Here is a 27,004-nt window from a genome sequence, read left to right as displayed (position 1 = left end):
TTTCGTTTTACTCATGGTGTTTCTTTATTCCCTGGCCTTTAAAGAGATTGAGCTCTCTTGCTGGGGAACAGAGAGCACTGACCCAACCTTCTTGTGTTGTAAGCCTAGGTCTTGGTCACTGGCTTTGTGTGCTGGGGCCTCTTATGTTGGTAATTAGAGGCTGTAGAGTTCTGGCAGCTTACCTTGTGTTGGGCTGGAGTCAGCAAGGCTGGAACTTTCAGGCAATTCTAGGTTGCCTGCTTTTCCTTTCCCTTAGCTTTCTTCAGCTCCTTTTAGATGGGTGGTGCAGGGTGTTTATCTGCCTGAGGCCCCTTACAGTGCTGCCTCCCTCCTTTCTGCTAATGCATTGGGAGATTCCTTTGTGGTAGAGTGCTGAGGCACCTGGTGGTTTTCCGAGCTGGCCTCCAGCGGTTCCCCCAACCCTTACCGAGGCACTCAGAGGTCCAGGTGTTGGTGTTTGCCTGCTCTACCACCTGGGCTTCAGGATTTCTTCACAATTGGAGGCTGCAGAGCTCGGACAGCTCACCTGGTGTTGGGCTGGAACCAGCAAGGCCGGAGCTTTAGGAAGACTTTAGGTTACTTTCTTCAGCTCCTTTCAGATGAATGCTTCAGGGTACTTATCCACCTGGGGCTCCTTGTAGTTCTGCCTCCCTTATTTTTGCTGAGGCACTGGGAGACCTGTTTGCTGGGCTGCTGCCCTGCTGCTCACCATCTTTTTTCTAGTTCAGCTGTTCCAGGGTTTTTTTCTGGGGTGATATTTTCTGGGTTTTCAAAGGTTGATAGGGAAGAGTGAGAGCAACTACCTTTTTACTCCACCATCTTGGCTCCTGGAAGCAGAAATCCCCTCCTAACTTTCTTATTTGTGATGAGGATACCTCCATTTTTCTAGTCACCTATTTTCTGCACTTGGAGTTCCTCTTCCTTCTCCCATTCCTGTTCCTCCCTATATCCAATCAATTGCTAAGTTTTACAGATTCTACCTTCACAGCTCTTGGTTTCAAATCCTTTTTACAATTCACTTCACAGTCACCGCAGTTCAAGCCCTCATCGCCTCTTGCCTAGACTTATGCAAGAGTTTCCTAATTGATTTTCCTGCATCTAGCAATCCCCTTCCCACTCCATTTACCACAGAGCATTAAAATTGATATTTCTTTTTTTAAGAATCATAGTTTTTATTGCTGTGTTGTTGTTCAGTTGTGTCTAACTCTTTTATTTTTTCCACATTCTTAATTAATATTCTTTATTTTTAGTTTTCAATATTCACTTCCACAAGATTTTGAGTTCCAAATTTTCTCCCCATCTTTCCACTCCCCCCACTCCAAGATTGCATGCCTCTGAATACCCTCCCTTCTATCACACCCTGCCCCTTCTCTTATCCCCTTCCCCTTCATTTTCCTGTAGGGCAGAATAGATTTCTGTACCCCATAGCCTGTATATCTTATTTCCCAGTTGCATTTAAAAACAATTTTTAACATTTGTTTTTGAAAACTTTAGGTTCCAAATTCTCTCCCTCCCTCCCCACTCACCCTCATTGAGAAGGCAAGCAATTTGATACAGGTTATACATAAAATTGATATTTCTAAAGCACAGGTTGGACCATGTTATATCTCCATTCAAGAAGCTCGGTGGCTGTCTGTAGTCTCTTGAATGAAATGTAAACTTCCTCTTTTGGGCATGTAAAGTTTTTTAAAATCTGGCTCTGTTAAGATTTAGAGGTTTAGGGGTGCTAGGACACCAAAATCACAATACGTGGTTCCTGTCCGAATAAATTCAACCCAAGCCTTCTTTCAGCCAAAGACAAGGTTTATTAGAACATCGATTGGGGGCGGGTGAGATTTAAAGAATCTTCCAATTAGCCAGACTATTAAGGAATCTAAATATTTGTATGGCTATTGCAAACGGGCCAGATTTTAAGAATCCAAGCATTGGTTAGATTTTAAGAATTTCAGTATTAGCTAGATCTTAAGAATCTGAGCACCTTGATGGAAGCCAGATGGACCTTATATACAGAATGACTGGGAGAGATCTAGGAGTGGCCAAGTAATTTGGAGTGACTGGAGGAGGGGTCTAAGGAAGATCTGGTTGGGAGTGGCCAGTAAACTGGGGAGGATAGACTGCCAGGGACCTGGACCACATGGTCAAGGGAGAATGGAGTCTAAATGGGATTAAGGGTGGGAAGTGGCCAGGGGCAATAGGGAGGTAACAGAACTGAACTGGGAGATTGAGTATAGCCACAATGAAAGGCCAGTTGAGTGGATTACAGCCTCAGGCAAATGCCAGGGATTTGGGAAAGTCCAGGGATTTTCCTTTTTGGGGTCCAGATCCCAAAGACATGTTCTTTTCCTTTTAGAGGTTCAGATGCCATCTCCATCAGCTCCAAGTTCTTTTCCCAGGCTAAATACTTGTTACTTCCCCCTCACACCCTCCCCTTCTACCCAAACTGGCCTACTTGCTTCCACCATCATACTTTTACAGGCTAGCCATGACATAACCACTTTCCTTCCTCACTTGCTATTTTTTTTTAGTTTTAGTTCAAGCCACTTCAAACAGGAGATCTTTACTGATTTCCCCCTATTGTTAGTACCAATCCCCAATATTGGTTTGTATGCATTTTGTTTACATCACATTTACTTATCTATATACATGTATTATTCCCTGCTCCCCCCCCCCCCAGTGGAATATAAATTCCTTGAGGGCAGTGATAGTTTTGGTTTTTTTGCCTTGGTATTCCCAGTGCTCAGCAAAGTGTTCAGTACTTGGCGAACACTTAATCCTTGTTAAATGATTCATTTCTCTTTAGATAAGAAATAGAAAGGGTCCCATCTAGGGAAAGGATTTCTTTCTAACTTTTTGCATGACTCTTCTACAAACAGCTGTATTTCTAAATACCTTGTGATTCTTCTCTTTTAATCCTGAGGAAATAGCTGAACTAAGAACTGTATTTTGTCACAAAGTTGATAAAAACCACCATGATTGTATCTTTAAAAAAAATTGTAAAGGAAAGAAATTGTCCTTTGCTGTATTATAGCTAATACTTTGTTAGGGTTTATTGAGTTTTAGTAATATACCTTAATCTTTGAAGAAATTTATATTTTATCATGCACTAATCTTCTGAATACAGAAAGCTGTTGAGTTGTTTTCCATTTTATTCACAATTTTTTAGGCATATAGTGTCAAGAGGTATTAAGATAATATTTCATTAAACAGGGGTTAACTGGACTAGTTGAATGCATTCTGTCTCCTGCTATTACTTATCATCTTTTTCTCTTTGAAAGTTCTTAGCTCTCTGATTGTACCACATTCTGCTGAGCCTCATCACAGCTTAGAAGCAAGGTTGTGTCCTTTCTCCACAACTTTTGGCAAGTTGATCATTGAACAGAAATCAAAAAGGTTTTCATCTCTACCTTGCTCCATGCCATCATTGTGAGTGATTTTAATGCCCATGAAAAACATGTTCTTCATCCTTGTAACTTGGTTCCATGAACTAGAGGACACAGTGAATAGAGTACTGGACTAGGAGACAGAAGCTATGAGTTCATATCTGGTCTTAGACACTAGATGTGTGACATTGGACAGATCACTTAACCTCTGCCTCAGTTTCCTTATCTGTAAAATGGAAGTAATAATGGTATTTACCTCATGGAGTTAGTGAGGATTAAATGAGAGAATATTTGTAAAGTTGTAAAGGTTTTTTTAGGATAACACTTGCCACTACCCTAGAATCCTTTCTTTTTTAGCCTTCTGCATTTTTCTCTCTTGCCAGCCTCTTCCCATGAACAACCTCCACCCTGTTTTCAGAGGATCATAGCTTTAGAACTATGACTTGCGCAGGGATCCCAGGTTTTCCTGATTCCAAATCCAGCGCTCTATGTATTATGCCATCCTGCCAATAACAACTAACATCTAAGTAGTACATTAAAGTTTGTAAAGTGCTTTACATGTAAATCATTTGTATATGTTCTATATAAATTATATATACATACAAATTCTACACACAACACATGTGTATGTGTATAATTGACTCTCACAAGAACTCTAATAATAGCAGGTGCAATTACTCACGTTCTATAGACAGGGAAACTAAGATTAATTAAGTGTCCGAGATAGAACTCAAACTCAAGGCTTCCTGACTCCCAAGTGGAGCAGCTATCCACTGTTCCAACTATTCGCTTTCAGTTCTGGCTTCCTGAGTGTTGCTAGGGAAAAACAACAATAATAATACCACAAAACTCTGGTCACTGATCTGCTACAAACTTGTCTTATTTCATCATTTTTTTTTATTCATTTCTTATTGGTTCCTTTTGGCATTTTGCAAAATAGCTGTTCAAAAATGTTTCCGGTCTAATTATGTAATTCCACCTCTGACACCGCTCAAACTTTAACCTTTCTAAAATCCTTACTAAAAAATGTATTGGCAGTCAGATAAAGTTGATTTGGTTTCATTATTGTGATGATTCATTTAGAGCTAAAAGGGGCTTTAGGGAATCTTCTAGTCTATGCTCTTCCTTTTACAGATGGAGAAACTCAGTCCCCAAGCACTCAAGTGCCTTGCCCCTTATCACAGAGTAAGTGACAAAGCCAGGATAGGCTATCAGGCTTGCCATTACCTCCTCATACCTTTCTGACTTTGGGTTTGATTCCATTTTCACCATCAGCATTCTGTGAATTCCATGAGAGCTAATTCTTGAGACATTTGGATTTCAAGTCCTGAATGAATACTAATAATTTCCTATGCTTATTAAAAATAAAAAAGACTATTGTTTTAATTATTCTTTTCCTAGAGACAGAATTGTAATTACCTTATACTTTACAGGATCAGGATAGTAACATTATTTAAAAAAAAAAGATCTTAATGAACATTATTTCCCCTAGGTACTTGGGAACTAATGAAAGTCTAAATTTGTAAAAGTATTTGTCACAGTAAAGATACTAAATTTGGGGTTTGGAGGGGTAGGAGCAATCAGCCAACATTCAAAGTTAAACACTTTAAAAGCTACTCTAAACTCCTGTAAGTGGTGCAGAAAGGGGCAGGGCTTCCTGATGATTTACTACATTGAGAAATTAATTCTGCCTTCCCAGTGGACAGAGCCAAGAATTACAGCTGGAACCTATTCCACTTCTGAAATCTGTGGCTAATTGTGGCTAATTGCTTGGACTATCGCAATGGGTGTTTTTTAACATTTAGGGAACTTGCTTTGTACACAGTAATCTTGAATGAAGGAGAATCCAGTGGTAAATTTGGAGCATAATGAGGAGGTAGTGAAAGAACAATCGGTTGCTGCACTTGAATGATGGGTCTGATTCTCCATCCTGTGGAGCAGAGTTCAGACTTCTGTGATTCTACATTTTCACACAAAAGTAAAGAGGAGGTTGCATGAAGAGCAAAGAATGAAAGAAAAGAGAATTTTATGACTGGGAGGGGATCTTAGAGAAAATTTAGTCTGATATCCTCATTTTACAGCTGAGGAAAACATTCCTAGAGAGAAGACATGACTTATCCAAAATCACACAAGTAGTAATTGACTGGAATTTGAGCTGAACTCTTTTGAATCCAAATCTTGTGCTATACAATGCATTGCATTACATGAACCCATATGTGGGCTAAAGAAGTATGAGTTCACTTGAAGATTAGCCTAGATTCCTGGATAGGTCAGGATCAAACCTACAGTATAGCAGAGCCCCTGGGAAAACCCCAGAACCAAATATAGGGTGATTATCCAGGGCTGAGTAGACTAGTCAAATGGTAGTGATTTGTCCTTCAGATTTCAAATAGTCATTGTTCTGAGGAGAACATTGCTTTAGAAGACATGTGGAATGATATGATCTGATTATTTAAATAAAATTGGATCTTCCCAGAAAAAAATAAATTTGTTAATCAGTCTAGAGACTGATTTAATGACTAGATAAGAAAATCATATCTCCTGTGGCATTTAAAAAGTTCAGGACAATTCGGGGGTAATTAGCCATTTTATTAATAGTACTAGCATTTTATTTTATTTTATTTTATTTCATTAATACTAGCATTTTAATAAAAGGTCTGTGGCACTTTTGAATGCCAAAGACAATCATGGTAGGCTCAGGGTGTTCCTGAGGGTAACAATCAACTCTGGCTAACAATTAATGAGAAAATGAATATTACAGTGAAGGGCTGAGATCCAGATCACCCTGAGCCTTGGGCAATCTAGACAAGAGGATCTATCTCCACCCAAGCTTGGTTGAGTGGCATTCACTTTAAATTGGAGATTCCTTGTACTGTTAGGTGGGGTCTAACCTAGATTGAGGAGAGTTAATTTAATGTCCTTCAAGAAGATGAACTTTGAAATGAAGGTGATAGAAAAGGGGAACTCTGGATCTCTCCAATCATTGGTTATTAATAATCATTTCTTCTATAATATATTCACCTAAATACCTAATGATTGAACCTCTCTGTACCTCCTCTGGAAAAGGTGGAGAGACATGGAATGGATGATAGTAAAAATAGATGGATTTGAAACTAGTTGGATGACTAAACTCAATAGTCTTTCATGGTTCACTGTCAAGTCAAAGAAGCACTGGTTCTGGAGTCAGATGACCTGAGTTCAAATACCACCTCTGTCATGACTTTTGTAATCTTGGCAAGTCATTTAACCTACCTTAAGTCTAAGTTTTCTGATTTGTAAAATTAGGGTATTGAACTAGAGGCCATTTAAGGTCCCTTTTAGCCTTAGATTGACTTGACATTAGAGGACCTGGTTGGAATCCTGGCTGTCATGCTTTCAAGGCAATTCACTTTGCCTCTCAGGAATTCATTTTCCTCATCTGTAAAAATGAGGAAATTGGACTGGATGACTCAAGGTCCCTTCTGGCTTTAAAGCTAGGGATCCCAAGAAGTTGTCAGGAAAGCTGCAGTGAAGAGTCTCAGGGATCTGTGCTTACCTCTTTACTATTCAGTATTCTGATTATTGGTTCACAGTGAGAGGATTAGTATTGGTGGAGTAGAAAGGTAGCTGGCCTTAAAGCTGAGGAAACTTGGGTTCAATTCTTGCCTCTGACATACACTGGCTGTGTGATATTTGGCAAGTCACTAAGCCTCCTAGTTCTTTGGGCAAATCTATGAATCAGGGTTGCAGAGAAGGTACACACCTGCAGAGGGAGAGAGAGTTTCTTCATCCAGGAGTTCACTGGGCCACCAAAATCACAGGCCCAGCCCTCAATCTTCTCTCATTGACACAGATAAAGACAAAGATAACATAGTTTTGAAATTTTCAGACAACCTACAATCTGATGTCAGGATTCCAAAAGATCCACAGGCTAGACCTTTGTAAGAAATCAACCCAGAGAAAATCTGCTTTAGGATAAGTACAAAATCCAACATTTGGGCTCCCCAAATCAGCCTCAAATATATGATGAGAGGCATTGTTAGAGTAAGTTGTCTGAAAAAGATATGGGACTTTAGTGGACTGACAGCTTACTAGCTGATTCAACAATGTGACAACATGTAGACATGAGGACAGCTTCCAGGAATAAGGAGGCGAGAGTCACCATGTAGTCTGCCCTGATGTGATCATATCTTGAGCATCCTGAGTGACATCAGTAAGCTAACAAGCCTCCAGAAGAGAGCAGCCAGAATGGTGCCAACCAGGATGAGCCAGTCCCATTTGAGGTTTATCTGAAGGAACCAAGGAAGATGTTTAGACCTTCATGGTGATAGGATTGCTATCCTCAAGCTTTTGAAGGGCAGTCATGTTGGAAAAGGGATTTGATTGTTTGGTCCCAGGTAGTAGAGCAAGAAAAGAGATCACATTAGGCTTGATGTGAGGAGAAACTTCCTATCGGAGCTTTGCATAAATGGAAAGGGCTGTCTTGAGAGGCAGGAGGGTTCCTCTCACTGAGGGTTTTCAAACAGATCCTACCGCTGATGATCATTAGCTGTCATAGAGAGAATTAATTTTTATGCATTGAAGGTACTAGATGACCACTGAGGTCCCTTCAAACTCTAAAGTTCTATGAATTTTTGATTCTGTGCCTCAGGCTTGGGTCAGCCACACGTGGACTGTATTATTGGACCTACCAGAGGACATCCCATCACCACCACCTGCTAGGATTAGGCCTTGCATCTCCAGAGCTGGGTTAGAACTGGACTGGCCTTGAGTAGGAGGTGAGGTAAGAACATGTTGGCTTTTGTGTACAGATTAATCACATGAGCTATGATTAGCAGGGCATGCATTTTCTACTAGTGGTTTTGGATTTAGACTGATTGATCAACACTCACAACCAATGGCACATATTTGACCCACAACTGGTTTGCTGTTAAGGCTAATAGCTAATTGGCTTACACAGAAATCAACCTAGCATCAGTTCTAACTGAATCAATGATGAATAAGGACTATGATAATAATAATAATAATAATAATAATAAATAATAATAATAATAATAATAATAATTACTCTTTTTATGCAACAGGTTTCAGTTCACAAAGCACTTTCCTCATGGTTCCCCCATGAAGTTAGCATTATTATACCCATTTTACATGTTAAAAAGTGGGAGCTTATGAAGTGAAGAGACTTATCCAAGGTCATAAAGGGCAGCTGGAACTTTACTCAGTTCTTGTGGTTCTTTATCCATATCTCCACTACACTTTTGAACTGAAAGACCATATAGTTCCATAAAGTACTTTATAAATTGCAGTAAACAATCTTGTTTTTAGATAGAACTTAACATGAAACATACTTCTTTTTGGCAGATAGGGCAGAGGACTGTGGGTACTGAACAAGGTAAAAACCATGGTCAGCTATAGTCACTGTGTCATTTGACTTTAAGTGTTTTTCTTTATGACAAGAAAAGGCAGTAATTAAGGGAAGTTACTATGGTATAAAAAGAAAAGACAACAATAATTTTGTAAAGGCATTGTCCTAAATGTAAGGGATTAAAAGGGCTTACTAGCTCAGAGATCTAGGATCTCAGGAGATCTTGGACCAAGGATAGACCTTGATAAAATGAATCATTTAGTCAAAAGTAACAGCTGCTAATAGAGCCTGCCTCTTTTCTTTTATCTCAGACAATACCTCTTTATCTTCCCCAAGAACCACCTTCAAGGGCCACACTATATTTGAAATGGCATTTGAACCCAGTCTTTTATCTAAGCCACTACTTCATACTGCCTGCCTCTTCTTAACTCTGTTCCTTCCCCCAGACCTAGCACAGGCATCTGTATATAGTAAGCAACAAATACTTGTTTTTGAATTCTTCAGACTAAAGAAGCAGAGCCTGCAATGTCCAAGTTAGACCATAGGAATTCTAAAGCCCTTTCCAGCTCTAAATCTATGATCCTATGATCCCCTGACGACACATTTCAATGTCTTATAATCTTCAAGGTCAGAAAATTCTTCCTAAAATTTAGTTTAGCCCTTCTTGCTGCACCCCTAAATTGAGAAGCCTCTTTTTTCCTTCAGGCTCTGGAAATAAAAGAAAATGTCAACACCATCTTAAAATATACAGTTTTCATATATTTGAAAAGTGATCCACATAACTCTGCCTCCATGGAATAAGTATGTCCATAAAGGAGGGTTTTGCTTCTTCATTATCCCCTTGATTTTCACTTAGCACTGAATTTGAAAATGCCAAATGGAATGTGGTTCCCTAATAATTAGGCTTGGTGAATGTTGAACATAGTAGTTGTTTCGTATTTCTATAATACAGTCTTTTAAAAAAAGTGCATTTTCAGGGTGGCATAATTGATGGCTGTATATGAAACTCAACATAGAACTAATAAACACATTTACTTAGTGCAGTTTTTAAAGAGCATCAAACTGGAAATTCCCATTGTAACTCTAGTGGGCAGGAGTCTTGGACTTGCATTCCACTTTGCTCAGACGAGTTAATTCAGTTCTGTTTCATTCTGTTAAAAGTTTAAGAATTAATTAGAGGAGGGCAAATCACAGCTTCTGATCTTTCTATTAAATCAGTCGCAGTGATGTTTGTCTGTGAATGAACAATCCAAGCACTGACCATGAAAAACATGGAGAAAATTGTGAATGAGACTGCAGAGAACACTATTAGCAAAGTTGCATGAATTAAAAATTCAATTTGAACTAAACTTCAACTCAAATATCTCCAACACTGTTATCGCATTGACATGTGTTTCTGGACTCTACAAGAGGACTCTCTGCAAGATGTGATGTGCCCCCTGGTGGTATTGTAACTAATCCAATCAAAGACTTACTTGCAGAGTATCAAAATAAACACAACAGGGTTGATTGGATAGACAAGAGATATGGCACCTTCTTTCATATCTTTATTTTGTGCCTGTAGTTTGATGACATTGTTTTGACAATCTTTGTTAATGCAATGGCCTATATACCCTTGTTTTTAAGAAATGAATTGTGATGTACAATAGCAAGCATTCTTATTTTTTCATCTCATTCAGTGACATTAGGTTTCTAGATTCTCAAAAGCAAGAATATGACTGAGGTTCTATAAAAAAGCACTTTGCAGTAAAAGGAGACCTGGAGGTTCAGATCCCAGCCATATTTCCCCTGGGGCCTTGGTGAAGTCACTTAACTAACTTCTCTGGATCTCTTAAATGAAGGGATTTAGGTAAATGACCTCTCAGGTCCCTTTCCATTCTAAATTTGTGATCCTACAAGTCACTTAATTTTTCTGGGCTGCAGTTCATTCATCTTCATAATTTGGAGGTTGGATGAAGTGATTTCAAATAACCCTTCTTGTTCTAGATCCTAGGATTTGCTAAAAATCTAGAAAGCATTACCTTCATTAAACTTACAAATTTCAATTCTTCTCTTCATTTGACTAAGTCTTCTTGTTCCTCATTCCACAACCAGTTTATTTGTTTAGTTGAGTTTTATCATAAGAACATTGCAAAGCCCAACCTGAAACATTATGTCTAGTGCCTAGTCATCTAGGATACAGAAAGCAGTAATACAATAAGGTAGCAATATGGAAAAAGCTGTATGTAGAGAAAAGACTAACTGCAGATCATGTAGCAGTAACATTAATTTTAGAGGTGGAAAGGCCTAGTTTCTGTGTTTTCAATTAATCAATTAATAAACATTTATTAAACATCTACTGCATATCTTCCTAAGATGTTTGAGAATTCACATGCAGAAGAAAAATAATCATAATGTTAAATTATATAAGGTTGAGAGTTGATATGGTCACTGGTGAAAGTGCCAGTGAGGATGGAATAGTAATAAGTTCCTTGGGTTGGACATGGAAAAGGTGACCATTAGAGGTTGCCATGTCAGATCAAAGGCTGGTCCTTCTTGAAATATCAGCTTCTCTGTCTTCCACATCACCCCTTCCCCCAAATCCCTTTTAGCTCTATTAGCCCTAACCCTATAGCCATCTTTGCTCTTTTAGCATCATTAATAAAGTTTTCTCTCCATAAACTATTTTTGCTACATTTAAATATACGTAAGTAGATCTGTCTCCATCTCAAAAAGTTCTACCTAGTGCACTCTTGTCATCTTAAAACTATCTCTCCTCTCATTCAATTCACTTGAACAAGCATTTATTAAGTACCTATCATATGTTAGCTACTGGGCTTGCAAAAACAAAAATGCCACAGATCTTTCTAAAAGTCTATTAGAGAAAACAGGTACAGAGACAATTAAATATAAAAGTTAATTTCTCAAGGGAGGGCACACACAGATCTAATACAATGGGAGCTCCAGAGGACACAGTGGAAGTGCTGGGTAGTGTTCAATAGGAGTGATATGCACAGTTATAAGCAAACATTCTAAGAAGTTTCTGTATTCTTTTAAAATTAAAAAGTAAATAAATCAGATCCTGATTTACTTTATCCCCTTCCTTATTCATATCTGAGCTTTACAATCTGTATATTCCTACTGTTTCTACACCCCCTTCCCTGCCTTTTTCTTCTTGACTCCTTTAATTTCTGATGCCAGATCTATCTTCACAAAGACAACCTCTTTGTGGCCCAGACCTTTCTTATCCTCTCCAACCTTTCCTCAAGATTTTATCTGATTTAGAACTCTTTTTTCATAATTTTTATATCCTCTTCTCCTTGCTCCCCACACAATCCACCTTCCCTTGGTTCCCAACACGGAAAAGACAGATGTGAAGTTACACAAGCTGTCATTCCTGACATGGACATTGCTTAGAAAATGAAAGTGACTATTCTAAAGATTACTTGGGAGGGATACACATTTTTGAAAAGTGGTAGACAGTATATGCTGAAAATAAAATATTGAATTGGTAACAGGCATTTTTAGACTCCCCTCTTAAAAACCAAACAAAAAAAAGGAACATGTAAAATGACCTTCTAAATGTTAAGCTTTTTTGAGAAACTCACATAGCAGAAATCAGCAAATAATAATCCTAGTCATAAGAGAAAAGAATAGAAAAGACCACCCACAATGGAGAATACTCAGACTCATTCATCTAGAGATGAAATTAAGCAAAATAATTGAAGTTGCATATCTTTAATTGGTAGCTCAGGGGTTAAAGCTAATGACTTTATAAACAAGGGGCTGTGAGTTCAGGTGCCATTGAGGCCTGAAGCTATGACAATTTTTTGATAGGTAGCATGGGAAGAGTACTAGATTTGTAGCCAGAACGACTGGATTTGAATTCTGTCTTTTCAACCTGCCAACTTTGCCACATTAGATAAGTTACTTCACCTGAGACTCATTTTTCCCACCTGTAAAATAGGGTAATAATAATTTTTAAATGTAATATAGTTGATAGAACATTGAATTCTGAGAAATTTATTTAACCTCTCTAGGCCTCAGTTTCCTCTTTCGTAAAATTAGAAGGAAATTTATAAGGTCTCTTCAAGTTCCAAATTTTACAGTATGAACCTACCTCATTTGATTATTGTGAGAAGCAGTTGAGGTAAAGTGCTTTGTAACTGCATTGACTATTTACATGTAAACCGTTATTATCATCTAACAATGGAGTTCAGAATTATCTCCTAAAAGGTGGGGAATAGGGAAATGAAAAACATCTGTGATCTGATATTTTTTATACCAATGTATGGATCAAGTTGTGGATCAAACTGCTGTTTTCTAATCAAGAAGTCAGTATAAACTCTGAAAATGTGTGTTTAAGTGTGACTAATTGGTAATGGATTGCATATTTTCATGTTAAGGTTGTCATTGTTAAAAAGTGACATTGCATGTGATCAAAGTCAATGGCTACAAGTGCGTCCTTAGAATCCATGGAAGAGCCCAGCGTTTGCAGATACTTGTGATCCCATGACAACATAGTCTGGTGGAAAGCAGTTTGGGCCAGGAGTGAGGACACCTCAGTTCTTGTCTAAACACTTCCACCAATGGACTGTGTGACCTGGAACAAGTCACCTTCTCTCTAGGGCTCTCAGTTTCTCCTCCACGATAAAAGAAATTCTAGACTTTGAGCTGGAAGGTGAAGAATTACATACATAAAAAGGTGAAGAAACTTGTTCTTGTCACTCCCTTTAATACCTAGGCTTGCCAATCAGTCACCAAACATTTACTAAGCATCTACTATATGCCAGGCTGGTACTACGCTAAGCATTCAGAAGATAAAAATGAAACAAACAGGCCTTTCACTAGAAAAATCACATAGAGAACAAAAGGAGGATAAAGAGTTTTGAGAGCGAGGACACTAATAGCTGAGGATGAGGAATTCAGGAAGACTTCATGTAGAAGGTGGAATTTGAGCTAAATTTTGAAGGAAACCAGGGTTCCAAGAGGTTAACTTGAAGAAATGAATTCCAGGCTAGGAAGCAAAAAGTACAAAAGCAAGAAGTCTTATTTGAGGAAAAGCAAATAGGCCACTGTGTCTGGAGCAGAGTTTATGAATGAGAATAATAACTGGTAATAACTCCCCTACCTCAGAAAGTTATTATAAAAATATATTTCAATATGGTAAAAGATCTGTTATATAAATTCATGTGGGTATTTCCTCCTGGGATAGGGATTCCTACGTGTGTAAGTTAAGCTAGTTCTTGCTATAAAAGGCAAGGAAGCAGTCCCTAAGACTTAATGGCTCACAGGCCAAGACTCAGACCACAGGGCTCTTGGCAGCTTTCTAATGGCCTCCAGCCATGGTATTATAACTTCCTGGTCATCTAAAGGCAAAAGTCTCACCTATATGGAATCAAGGTGCTTCTGATTGGCAGCTATCCCAAGACCACATCAGTCATCATATCCTGCCCTCCTGGTTTTCTGTATGGAGATGAAGGGGACCATCTACCCAGGCTGAGTATCCTTTCTATGTTCTGGCTTATGTAAATATTTGAATGACCTATCAGTGTCTCATTTTGTTCCAGTAGTAGACCTAAACTACCAGGGAACAGGCCTGAGTCGGATTGAGTCCACCATACCTCTACTGGTATAGAATCGTATATTGAGCTGCCCTGACCCAAACTTTATTATGTGGTATCTAGCTTTCCATTGTTGAACCTCTCTAAACATAGCCAGGCTCTGTCTCCATTAACTTAGAGTCCACCAAAGGGGCATTCTTGATTCTTTCCAAACTGGGAGGCCCTCCAGAAGCTTGTGCTCCAATGGCATAGTTTTCAAAAACCATAAGTCATCACCACACCATGATGAGGCTTAGGAGAAGGACTTTGGTGAAGGCATTGCAAAGATAATTACACATGCTTTAGAATGCTTTAGGAAAACATTGTTGCCTAGTGCAAGACATGTAATTATGGGGTATATTATTATCATGTAACAGTTGGGTCAAGTTAAGAATTTGTGCTCAAAAATTCAGTTCAGTAAGTATTTATTAGTTACCTGCTATATATAAGACATTCCTTGGAATTGGGGATACAAAACCAGAAACAGAACAGTCCCTGTCCTCAAAGAGTTTATATTTGATTGTCTTGTTCAGTGAGGGAAAGGACAACATGTATATGGATAAGGAAATACAAAATATAAAGTATTAAGGGGGATATCTATCAACCAGGGGGATCAGGAAAGCATGTAGGATAGTTAATGTAAACAGAGCCTTGAAGGATTCCATTCCTAAGGATTCCCGGAAGTGAAAGTGACTTGGAAGAAAGCAGTCTAGGTCTAGGGCAATTTGTGCAAAAGGCAGGGAAATAGAAGGAATGTCCTATTCAGTAGATCAGTTTGGTTGGAATGTTGTTGATGAGGAAAAAATGTGAAATCAATCTGGAAAGGTAGTTTGGAGCCATTTCAGAGGCGTTTGAAGCCAAATTCTTGGCAGAACACTTGGTATTTTATCCTAGAGAGATGATAGGAAAGCACTAGGGAGCTACTGAGGTTTCTTTAACAGGAATGCAACATGGTCAGAATGTGACAAAAGGCAAGAGTATAAAGAGGTGGTTATTACTTGAGTTTATCTTTTTGTAACAATTCACTCTTTTTTTTTCAGTCTCTTCATACCTATCACCCTGAAAAACGATATAATTGCTTTTGTTTTACAATCACTTGTATTACTTTTTTTCTGTTTAGTACCTAAAGTTACTCATGAATTCATATGAATTAATTTTTCTTAAAAACCCACAATTCATATAGTGCACCCTCTCTAACCATTTGGCAATTGTGTATAAAATAACTAAGCATTCCTTGCATGGAATGCTTTAACCATCAATTTCTTACATTATCTGCTGCTTTCAGTCATTATATAGATTGACTAACAGCCTTAACAGATTGAATGCTTGATTTCAGCCCTTGCCTGCAGTGTATATTTATAAAAACATGAGCAAGGCAGCATGACTGGTCAGAATAATGAACTGAAAATTCAGACTCAGAGACTAATCCTTTGTCAGTCATTGCTTTACTGAGTGTGAGATTGTTGTCCGATGTTCTATGACTTTGAGCAAGTACTTTCCGTCTCAGGACCTGGATTTCGCCTCCTTTGTACTTGTAATAAAATAATCATTGAGCCCCTTGTTTAAAGCGGTTAGCTGAGTTTGTTAAAACATCATGCTAATGAGGCTGAGGGCATGGGATCGATCAGCACCTAGGACAATTAGTTGCACTCTGTTCAGTGTATATGGGCTGAAACTCAAGCTCTAAAAAATGCATGTCCTTGGTCACAAGGGGGATTAAGCCTGAGAAAGTGGTGTAAATCAGTGAAAATCCATTACTACTGCTTAATGGTGGGTCACTCTGCAATGGGGTGGGTCAGGCTCCACTAGTAGAATGGGGACAGATAGAGAGGTCTAGGCCTCTCAATATGAGTTCTTAGGAAGAAAAGAAGATAGACTCATAACTTAACAATACCTTCAATAAAGCCCTTACTAAGGACATGTTAATTAATGCTTAAATTCCTAAAAGCCCCCTTTTAAAGCAGTATTTTCCTCCCTGTGAAATAAGGGATGTATGTCTTCATATAAAATAGCCCAGAGCCACTGGACCAAAGAATAAGGAATATAGGCTTCTACTTCCAGTTCTGCCTTTAATTAGCTGTGTGACCTTGGGCAAGTCAGATCAATTCTTCCTAGAGAGAGTTCTCTCACCTGTACCATGAGGGGGCGACATCAGATTATCCCAAGGTCTTGCCCCATTCTAAAGTTGTATGAATTTGTGATTATGAGGACAGGAGTTCCCTGTATACCATCTGTTGAATGTCAGATTCAATGATGAAACATTTTAGCTCTGAAAAATTTGCCTTTAATCTTCAGGAACACCTTGGACTGCTAGTATCTAAGGAAAACTAAGCTGATCACATTAAATGGCTTGTTATATAGTTTATGAGCAAATATTTTGGTTTGCTTTAGATAACACTGTTCCACTGTTGCTATTAACAGTTTTGTAAACAAGTTATTTTAAATATATATATAAAATATATATATGTATATCTTTGTGTGGGAAAAATGATAGAAGCAAAAGAAAAATGTATAAGGAAAGCAGTTAACTGAGAATAATAATAATAATAAGTAACAGGTGCTAGGATAAGGCCTTGGGATATATTAAAGCCTTGCCTTTCAATGAAGCCCTGAATGCTACTTTTGTTTAACCATGAACAGACAATCAGGAATCTGCTGTGCTACCATTTTGATCTCAGGATGGGTGAGTTGAGACTAGGCCTTCAGAGACAGATTGATCAGGTGTAAGGAGATTCCTTTTACTACCTTGGTACTTTGGTCAGTTTAAAAAAGACAGCTGTTGTTAGAGGATAGAAGCATTCATTTATTATTGACTCAATAAGCATGTGTTAAGCACCTTTGTGTAGCAGCCTCTTTGGGAAGATAAAGAGGAAAATGAAATAATTTCTGCCCTCAAGAAGCATACATTCAATTGAGGGAAAAGAAGAGGTATGCAGATAAGTAAATACCAAATATAGACAAAGTTCTCAGGTTGGAAGTTACTAGCAACTGAAGTAATGGAGTAGGAGTGTTATAAGAATAGGCATGGAGTGGGGGGGGGCAGGGAAGAGGAGTCTGGGACAGTGGCAAAATGGGCATAACTCTCCAAGCATGGAGTCAGAAGGTTTAGGTTCAGTCAAATTTCAACTATGACCTTGGGTAAGTCAGAAACTTAACATAAATGTAAAGGTAACCTCTTCGGGACCTCAGGTTCATCATCTCATCAAATGAGTTGGTTTTCCAGTTCTACATACCATACTTACCCCACCCTCTCCATTCAGCCTTCCTTTTTTTCTTCAGCTAAATAGTTCAGCCAGAGGATGGCCAATGAAAATGATGTCAAAGATACACCCAACATAAATAATTGGGAAAGGGTTTTAGAGATCAACTAGTGTCATCCTTTCACTTCCGTAGTGACTTGCCTAAGGTCACACAGGTTGTCAGTGACAGAGCCAGAAATTAAACCCACCTCTCTAATTCAAGTATGGTACCACAATTATCTCAAATAGACAAGGGGGTTGTCATCTCCATGGTAGGATTTGAGGAGGGCCAGGAAGAGCTTCCTCCTCAAAAGCAAATGTCAGCCTTAACATTTGTCTTTAGATAGTCTTTCTTTGCGTCTTAGACTTTTTTGAATTCCTGATTAAAACAAAGATAAAGCTAGGAAGATTGGCACTTTGACCTATTTTAGTTTATCAAGTGTTACCTTAGGGTTGTCTACTAGCTGTGAAAAAGGTGGTCTAGACACAGGGCTTCTTAAACTTTTTCCACTCGAGACACCTTCAGCGCTCCTTAAGCTGTGGGTCTCCACCCCATGGGGTTGTGATCCACAGTTTAAGTGTAGGGAGAGAGGAGGAATCAAGGGAGCAGAGGAGAGGGAAAGAAGGGAATAAACCTTTATAGAACGCCTATTATGTGCCAGGCACTGTGCTGAGCTTTTTACAAAGGATCATTTGAGCCTCACAAAAACTCAATGAGGTAGGTGCTGTTATCATCCTCATTTTACAGTTGAGGAAACTGAGGCAAATAGAGATTAAATGATTTGCCCAGGGTCACTCAGCTAGTGTCTGAGGCTGGATTTGAAATCAGGTCTTCCTGACTCCAGTCCTAGCACTCTATCCACTGTGTTATTAGTGCCTGGATGGGCAGCTAATTGTATTATTTTTTAAATGAATTGAAAAAAGCTGTAGGTTCCACATTATTGTTTTTTAATAGTTGTATGAACTTCAGTTGTATCACCCCTTCCAACCTCATTTTCCCCATAGAGGCCTTAGATTTGAATTTCAACTCAGCTTCAACCCATGAGACCTTCGGGCAAGTCACTTAACATCCCCAAACCTTAGCTTTCTGTTCTATAAAATGTTAGACCTCTAAATTGAATGAACATTAGAGTGCTTATAGTGCCTGCTCATGGAGTTGTTGTGAGGACTGAAAGAGTAAAAGGGAGCCCTGATGTGTTGTTTTAAATGTAATTTCACAGTTTTGCATGCTTCATGGTTTTCTGAAAAGCCTTAGGGCTATAATCCATCTCCTGTGGCATTGCACATGTTAACTACAGGAAACTCTTAGTCACATACAAATCATCTGTGATAAAATATTAGACAAAAGACTCTAAAGTCTAGAGATCATCTCACCACCTTCATAGAAAATATTGCTTTAGAACAGTGAAGTAGCCGACCTGGGACCACACAAAAGTGGACAAACTAAATCAATAGGGCTTTGTTTTTTGTCATACTCATAAAATCATGAGAACCTTATATAGTATTGTCCGTGTTTATTTAAAGCATAGCTTCAGATTTTATCTACCACTCAGAGTTTTTACAGGAATCAGTTTGATATTTTTAAAAGTAGTTTTTATTAAACAACTATACTATTCAATTCACCTAAAATGTAGTTGCTGATGATTTTCTGTTGCACCTCATCTCACCTGGGGAATATTCCTCCTCAGTTATTCAACAGTAGTCAGCCAATATACTTTCCTGGTATTACTTTTCTGCTGTGGAGATTTCCTGCTAGAAGCCTTATCTATGCTTATCACTAATAGCTTGTAGGTTTTCTGGGAAGAAATCCAAGTGTGAATCCAAGAAATGGATCTTGAGTGACATGTTGCATCCCATAACTTTATAGGATTTGAGAAGATTCATTGATAATTTCTTGGTAATTTTCTGCCTTGTAGTTTCCCCAAAATTTTTTGGTTTCCTTTTTTTAAATGATTTCTATATAGCTCCTTCAACTTTATTCAACTGTTCTTCAAAATGTTTGTCTTTCATCACTTCCCTTGCTTGAGGACCCACAAATACCCCAACTTTGTTTTTAGCCTCACTGATTCTTGGAAATTTATTTTTCAGATAAAGAAAACCTGCACCATTTCGATCCATCGCCTTGACAAAATTTTTCATTAAACCAAGTTTAATGTGCAACGGTGGTAAGAAAATTTGTTCAGGACTACTAGTGGTTGACTTACCACATTTTTTGTTTGGGGATTTGGTTCTTTCTTTTGAGGCTAGTGCTTTTTAAATGTAGTGGTTATTTCTGTCACTGCTCTTCCATTCATGAATAATGCAGCAGCAGTATTTTGTACACTAGTTATAATATTAGTAAAGAACAATCACTTTTAGATCCCCATAGATATATCAAGAATATTTTCCTGTTTTGTCCTTCTTGACAGAAATGTCATGCTTGGAACATATTTTGGTGCCCTGTTACAGAATATTCCATCCTTTTTCTGTAGAAGCTAAAGGTTTACCTTGATGTTTTTTGGGTAAGATGATGAGTAAGGTCACTAGGACTGCTTGAGTTATTAAATGAGGATCTGAAGATGGAAAAGTGACTTCCAATGGGGGCATCACCATGTTGCTGGTCTCCTACCTTGTCATGCTGAGCCTCATCATTACAATCTGAATCATCAGTTTCATCTTCATACAAGTTCCAAGTTTTTTGTTGTTTCGATACAGGTAGTTCTTCACTGTGTAAAATAGAGATCTTATAGCTTATGGTAGATTTGGATTTTTATAGTATGTTTAGATTTGGAGGAAATTCCTGATATATTTTTTAGCAAATATAGCAATCTGTTGAATGGTCTTTTTGTTCTCTCCAAATCATGGGAACTGCAAATGTTATATGACCAGAACCATGTATCCAGCCAGTTAGTAATTTAATACAAGGGATACAGGACAAGTGAGGGGTCCAAGCCTTATCCTGAGCACCTATTTTATAATACAAATAAAGTTATATGTTTTCTTAACTAGACAAATAAAGTTTAATCTGTGGAGTTAAAAGTTAGCTACATAACAATTCAGGTGATTGGTACATTTGTGAGGCATACATTTATGAGAATTTAAGGACTGTATATCAGCATCTTCAAACTACAAAACATCTTAGAGAATGGGATTAGAAAAAAATAACAATGTTTACCAAGTGACACCTGGCACACAACTGACTGAACAATCTGCTCCATATTGAGAATTTCACTGCATGATTGGACGTGCATGAGCCTGTCTTGCCACACAGCACATAAGCTGGGCCTTCCTACAGCATGCAAGAACGAGCCAACTTGTGACTTCTCTCCTCCTCCTCAGCCCCCTTCAAAAAGCCACAGTTTTACTACTGCCTCCTAATGCATGGTTTATATTAAGATTCATATGTCATTTAATAGTGGGTGATAAAAAAATTTCAGATGCAATTTAAAATTTTAGCATGAAGAGAACTTTAAATCCCCAGTAAAATTCCATGTAGCAAATTGTGTGTTGAGCAGTAAAATTAATTATTGGCAGAATGGGGACTAGAACTCAGATCTATGTGCTCTTGCTTTGTTGCTTCTTCTTCTGTACCTACTGTGAACACATTTTCCCAAGCCCAAAATCAGAATTTGTGGTCTGACAAAGGAAATTACTTGGTAAGCCCTAGTTAAAAGTGCCCATTCTCTCCTTGAAATTGGGACTGTCCCAGGAAATCTGGGACATATGGCATGGTAACCAAACTGCACTGCCTCTTTCCCAGACAGCTTCCTTTGCTCCCCAGCATACACCCAGTTGTTTCCCTGGCCTCTTACCAGTCAGTGTGTGCTCAAGGAATAAAAATGAATTTTAACATTAGCCTAAGCAAAACATAGTTAGAAAAGTACATCTGCAATTTAAAAAAAATTAATTTGTTCCAAAATCATTCATACTTCTGGTGACCACATATCCTAGATTTTTAAAGACCATCCTGAACTCGAGAAAAGAAAAGTGTTTTTAAAAAAGGAGTATACTTTGTTGGGTCATGTATCCTGATTGTGGTTCAGGAAGAAATGGTTGTTATGTCTGTTACATATGTTTTTTAAAATTATCCATGACTAGGCTTACTTTCATTGTTACCAAATTGACTCTTATTAAAGTTATCTGTAGTGACTGTACACTTTGGATTTTCCAGAATAGTCCCAATTTCAAAAAAAAAGCATTCTTTTAACTTAAATTTTGTAAAGGAATGTCCTTTCTCAGACTGTGTGTCCCTGTTTGGTGGTAGTGGTGGTGGTGGTTGTTTCCTTCTTGTGGTTGTTCTTGTTGTTGTTTGGAGAAATAAAGTCATTGTAGAAATAACCCTAAAGCAGACTTCTCTAAACCAATTGAATTAGGGAACTGAGAGATAATATTGGCCAGGGAGAGGTAGGTCTTTCTATCTGCCCCAAACCTGGGAAATGGCAATCAAATGCTCATGAAACACAAAATAATATGTTTGATTTTATAAATCAACTGTCCAAGAACAAAACAAGTCACAGCTGTGATCTTGTGGTCATGTGATATAAGAATAGAGAGGTGGAGAGGAATCAAAGATCATGTTGTTTTGCATTTTAAATGGACAGGCTTGATCCGGAGAAACTGGTCAACTTGATAAGGTTCAGTCTCATTGTACAAGATTGATTTTGCCCCCACTTTCCCATGAAAGAAATGGAGAAGGGGCAAAGGATTTTGATGATGCCTCTTTGATAGGTAGGAAGAGCCTCATCGAAAGATTCTTTCTGCATCAAGGATGATTTGATGGGGTTGGGCTCAGGCTTAGGCTCAGATCAGAGCTACCCTTTTGTACTGTTCTTCTGAATGAGGGGTAGACAGACCTACCAGAACTAATCTAAAGCTAAGAATAGACTGAGGCTCCTAAATTAGGGTTTCATAGGCATCAGAGCCATCTTCCTTCAGATTGTGGTTAATGACAGTCATGGAGAAGCAGTGATATCAAAGCCTCTTCACTAGGAGAGGATTGAGTCCATGCCCCAAGATGTGGAAGAGGCAAGTTGCAGTTAAACATGCCCTCAGCTATGTAGCTGAAGGCCTGAAAGATGATAAGGGCTTGGAGAGACTGTGATAGAGTAAAGAAAAAGCCTAAATCCACCTTCTAAGGAGAATAGGGAAGTACCTGTATCCAGTTTTGGAAAGACAGTGAAAGAATCTCTTAGCCAAAGGCAGTAGTGGAGCAGAATAAAAAGCTGAGGCCTTTCTCCTGTGAAAAATAATCAGTGGCCCTGGAGCCTGAGGTGATTGATCCTTGAGGAGGAGCAGATGTGGACTTCAAAAGCATGGGTTTGGTATGAAGTGGGTTGTCTCTCTAGCAACCTCCAAGTTTTGTTTTGTTTTGTTTTGTTTCTTTTTTCCATTCCCCTATGAGAAAGTATATACCATTAGATTTAGGCTTATTTTATGCTTATCTGTGGGTATGTTTGACCTATTTAGGAAGCACAATCAGAGTCCTTCCAACTTAAGACAAGTCCCAAACAATGGCCTCTTTCCTTTGGCCTCATCTTAGGGGCTCTCCTGATCAGCCTTCTGCATACAGTTTAGGAAAATGGTCACTTTATAGATGAGAAAACAAAGAGAAGTGAAGCCCAATGTGAATTAGGGACAAAACCTGATGTAGTTAACTCTGACTTTCTGATTTCCAAACCAGTCATCTTTCCCATGCACCACACTAACTCCACCAGAGCTACCTAGAAGGGCTAGTAGGGGCTGGAGAATTATATCATCAGCTTTTATTTATTTATTTACTTACTTATTTTTAAATAATTTCCCTTGCACTGCCTTAAGCAATGAAGAGCCAAGACCCAACCCTCTGGAATGGGGATTCATTGAGGCTTGCTAAATGGTCAGCATTACTTCAACCCAAACCCACAAAGTTAGACTCACCTTCTTGTGCTGCCATTTAAACTGTCTCTATCCTTCTATATGTCTGGGTCCCTGTTCCTGTCTCTGTCTACTTGCATCTCTCTACCTTTCCCCTTCCCTCCCATTGAACTTTCTCCCCCCACACTTCCTCTGATTCCAGCCTTACTGTAGGGAATCTGGGGCAGTGAGAGTGGGTGAGTGAAAGAAAAGAAACAAAAGAGGGAAAAAACAAAACAGAAAAGGTGGCTATTTACTATAAATAAAAGGTTAACTTGAAAATGGCTTGAATCTGAGAGAATCGGTCTATGTGAGCATAGAAATCACAATCTCCTATCTGTGACCCTTGGGGGAAAATTTAGTAGGGGCCTAACAGATACAGCCTATTTTATGGAAACAAAACTGAAAACAAAACTAATAAACAGCCTTTGATTTCAAAGGAAAATGAAGGATATAAAGCTTACCAAAGGAGGAGGAGACTATTTGGGAAATAGGAAAAAATGATAAAAAGAAACTTAAGGTAGTCAAAGCTCTAGTACCTCTTTGATTCAATGCTTCTAAAGCTATGGCTCACTCATTATATGGGGCCCTTCATTATTTTTGCAGCATTCTTTGTAATTATCTTTATAATTATTCTTTATAATTATCAGTAAAAGAAAAATATAGGATAATGCCTATTTATATATTGCTTTAAGATTTACAAAGCCCTTTGCAGTTAATTTGATTTTCAAAATAATGTTATGAGATATGATATGACTTCCTACTCCTATTTTACAAATTAAGAAACTGAGGCTCAGAGAGGTTAACTGACTTGTACAAGGTCACACAGCAGGTATGTAGCAGAATTGGGAGTTAGCCCTAGGTTTTTGGAGTCTTAAGTCTTGTATTTTTTAAGATTGCAAAGGGGTTCTGAGCCCCAAAAGTTTGAGAACTCCTTCAATACAAAGTGCTACTTTATTATGCTCTAATAAAACTTATTTTCAACAGGTAGATTTTGTGTCTTAATCATTTCCAAGAGAATAAACAAACCAAGTTCATGTAAAAAAAATAATAATCCTATAAAAATGACACACGGATTCCCCTCAGGGATTTTACCCCACCTAGAACTGTGGGATCCTATCTTTTTTTCTGTATCTTTTTCTTTATATATATTTACATAAATTATATATATATATATATATATATATATATATACTTTTTCCCTTTATTTCTTAAGGTTTACAAAGCACTTTCCCTCCAAATCTCAGAAGTTGTTAGTACAAAGATTCTAATCTCCATTTTTCAAATGAGCACATTGGAGCTGAGATTTTGAATGGCTTGCATAGTACAGCCACAAAGCTAGTGAATGTAGGAGCTGGGACTCAAAACCAGTGTTCTGGCTCCAAGTCTAGCATACTTTTCCCCCTACACCATGCATTTGGGGCAAATAGGGCAAATATACAGAGTCTGAGCCATTTCAGTTTTTCCTCAAGTTCCTCCATGCCCCCACAAAGAGCTGCCAGTGAGAAATTCTCTCAGTGGCATTTCTTTTGCAATTCAGTCTTCATTGCCTCTTAAGCTTCCTGGAGGGTACTAAGAGGTTAAGTGACTTGCATAGGGCCATTTTTAGTCAGGAGTTAAACCCATGTCTTCCAGACTCCAAGGCCAGCTCTCTGATCAGCTGTGCCAGGATACCTCTTGCTTTTCCTCAATACTTTCAATTCTATGAGTAGAAGGATATAGTTTTTACATACCCAAAGTAACACCTATTTGTACAAAAATATGAGGGGAGGCTACAAAACGTTTAGATTCCCTGAAGCATTTCCGCCCCTAAATATGAGCTCATAGATTCAGGGCTGGAAGGGACCTAAAATTATTCCCAAGAAGTCATTGTGTCTGATCCCTCAGATGAGGAAACTTTGACCCAGAGAAATAAAGCAACTTACCCAGTGTTCCACAGCTAGTAGTAGATGGCAGAGCTGAGATTTGAACCAAGGTCCTCTGATACAGTTCCCAAGTTCTATATCTAGGCAGCCTTCCTCGTACAGATTCCGTTGCAAAACAGCTCCCACCAGACCCCAGTCACGTGCATGATTATTTGATCATTTGGCTACAGTAGCCACAGCCACAGCCTTGTAATCCCAAAAATAGGAGACAAGGGTCCAGGATATAATTGCTGCCCATTCCAAAGGAATAGAAATACGTAGCTTTAAATCTTAGATCTTATGAACTCTAGCCTGTCTTTGTATAGCTCACAGCCAACTGACAAAAAGGTTGTGGCCATAAGAAGGCTTCCCTTCCTTTTTTCTCCTAGCCCTATCTTTTCACTTATGTTCTTTAAGAAGGCCAAAGCCATACCTGTTTATGGTGAATCTTTGTTTAAAAAAAAAAAAGGGAAGTCTTTGTGAGTGTCCATCCCTCCAGGGTGGCCAATCATATGTAAGGACATGCTTCTATAAGCTCTCGGTTAGGGGGACTACCTGTGGTTTCCATAAGACTAACAATAGTGATCAAGTTGAGAAAACCACATCCGCTCAGTAGTTATGGGACAATAACTAAAAGCTGCCAGTGTACAAACCCTGTGAGGCCTAGACTAATGAAAGTTCACGTCTACCAGAAGAGTCTGGCTCAGCCAGTTAGTGAGGCAGTATATATTACATGGAAAAACAACAACAAAAAAGGTGTTTTAGGGTGGTTTTTTTGGTCACACACATAAAAATAGGTAAAACTTTTTTCAAATTGAAAATATGACTTCACATTTTGTCTCTTCTCCCATAGTTTTTCATAGGAATCATTTTTTTAAATCTTTCATACCTAGAAAGTGTACTCATTTCATTTACCTAAAATGTAATTATTGAAGATTTCTACTTGTATTTCACCTATGGAATGTCCTGTTTCACCATCTAGTAGTATTCAGCCAGTATGCCCTGGTTTTACTTTTCCATTATGGAGATTTCTTGACTGAAGCTTTTCCCCTTGTTCATCCCTCTTAACACCTAGATTTTCTGGGAAGAAATCTAAATGTAAATCCAAGAAATGGACCTTGAGGGACATGTTATAGTCCATAATTTTATAGTTTTTAAGATCATTTATAGTTTCTTGCTAATTTTCTGTCTTATATTTCCCCCAAAAAAAGTTTTGGTTTGTTTTTTAAAATGATTTCCATGCATCTTCTTCAACTTTATTCAACTGTTCTTCAAAATAATTGCTTTCTATCATTTCCCTTATTTGAGGACCCACAAATCTCCCACTTTGTTTTTAGTCTCACTGATTCTTGGAAATTTATTTTTCAGATAAAGAAAACCTGCACCATTTCGATCCATCGTCTTGACAAAATTTTTCATTAAAACCAAGTTTAATGTGCAACAGTGGTAAGAAAACTTTTTTCAGGACTAACCAGTGGTTAACTTACCACATTTTCCTTTCTGGGAATTGGTTCTTTCTTTTGAAGCCAGTATTTTTGCCTTTTTTTTTTTAATGTAGTGATAGTCTGTCACTACTCTCCCATTCACAAAGCAACAGTGTTGGATATATACATAACCAGATTGTAATCCTAGTAAAATAGCACTCACTTTCAGCTCTCCACTGATATGCCAAGATTACTTT

At 38.2% G+C, this 27,004-nt stretch overlaps 1 protein-coding gene across 23 annotated transcripts in view; it reads left to right on the top strand.

Annotated features, from left to right (window-relative positions):
• NPY5R (neuropeptide Y receptor Y5) overlaps window positions 1-27,004 on the top strand; it is a 182,801-nt gene that overhangs the window by 66,459 nt on the left and 89,338 nt on the right. For 13 of the 23 annotated variants that reach the window (XR_013484200.1, XM_078148968.1, XM_078148967.1 and 10 more), the window contains one exon: window positions 8,011-8,142. The exons of 2 other annotated variants lie outside the window; for them this stretch is intronic. The gene's annotated coding sequence lies outside the window, so the exon portion shown is untranslated. Of the gene's footprint in view, window positions 1-3,275; window positions 3,424-8,010; window positions 8,143-19,636; window positions 24,410-26,691; window positions 26,770-27,004 lie in introns of those variants that run through there. 8 more of the 23 variants (XR_013484197.1, XR_002321211.2, XR_013484199.1 and 5 more) reach the window with 8 other exon arrangements.

The sequence above is a fragment of the Phascolarctos cinereus genome, unplaced genomic scaffold (assembly GCF_003287225.1).
Source record: "Phascolarctos cinereus isolate Bilbo 61053 unplaced genomic scaffold, phaCin_HiC Scaffold_9;HRSCAF=440, whole genome shotgun sequence".
NCBI lineage: Eukaryota > Metazoa > Chordata > Mammalia > Diprotodontia > Phascolarctidae > Phascolarctos > Phascolarctos cinereus.
The sequence above is the reverse complement of the archived record's forward strand: the minus strand, read 5'-3'. Positions and strand labels throughout refer to the sequence as shown.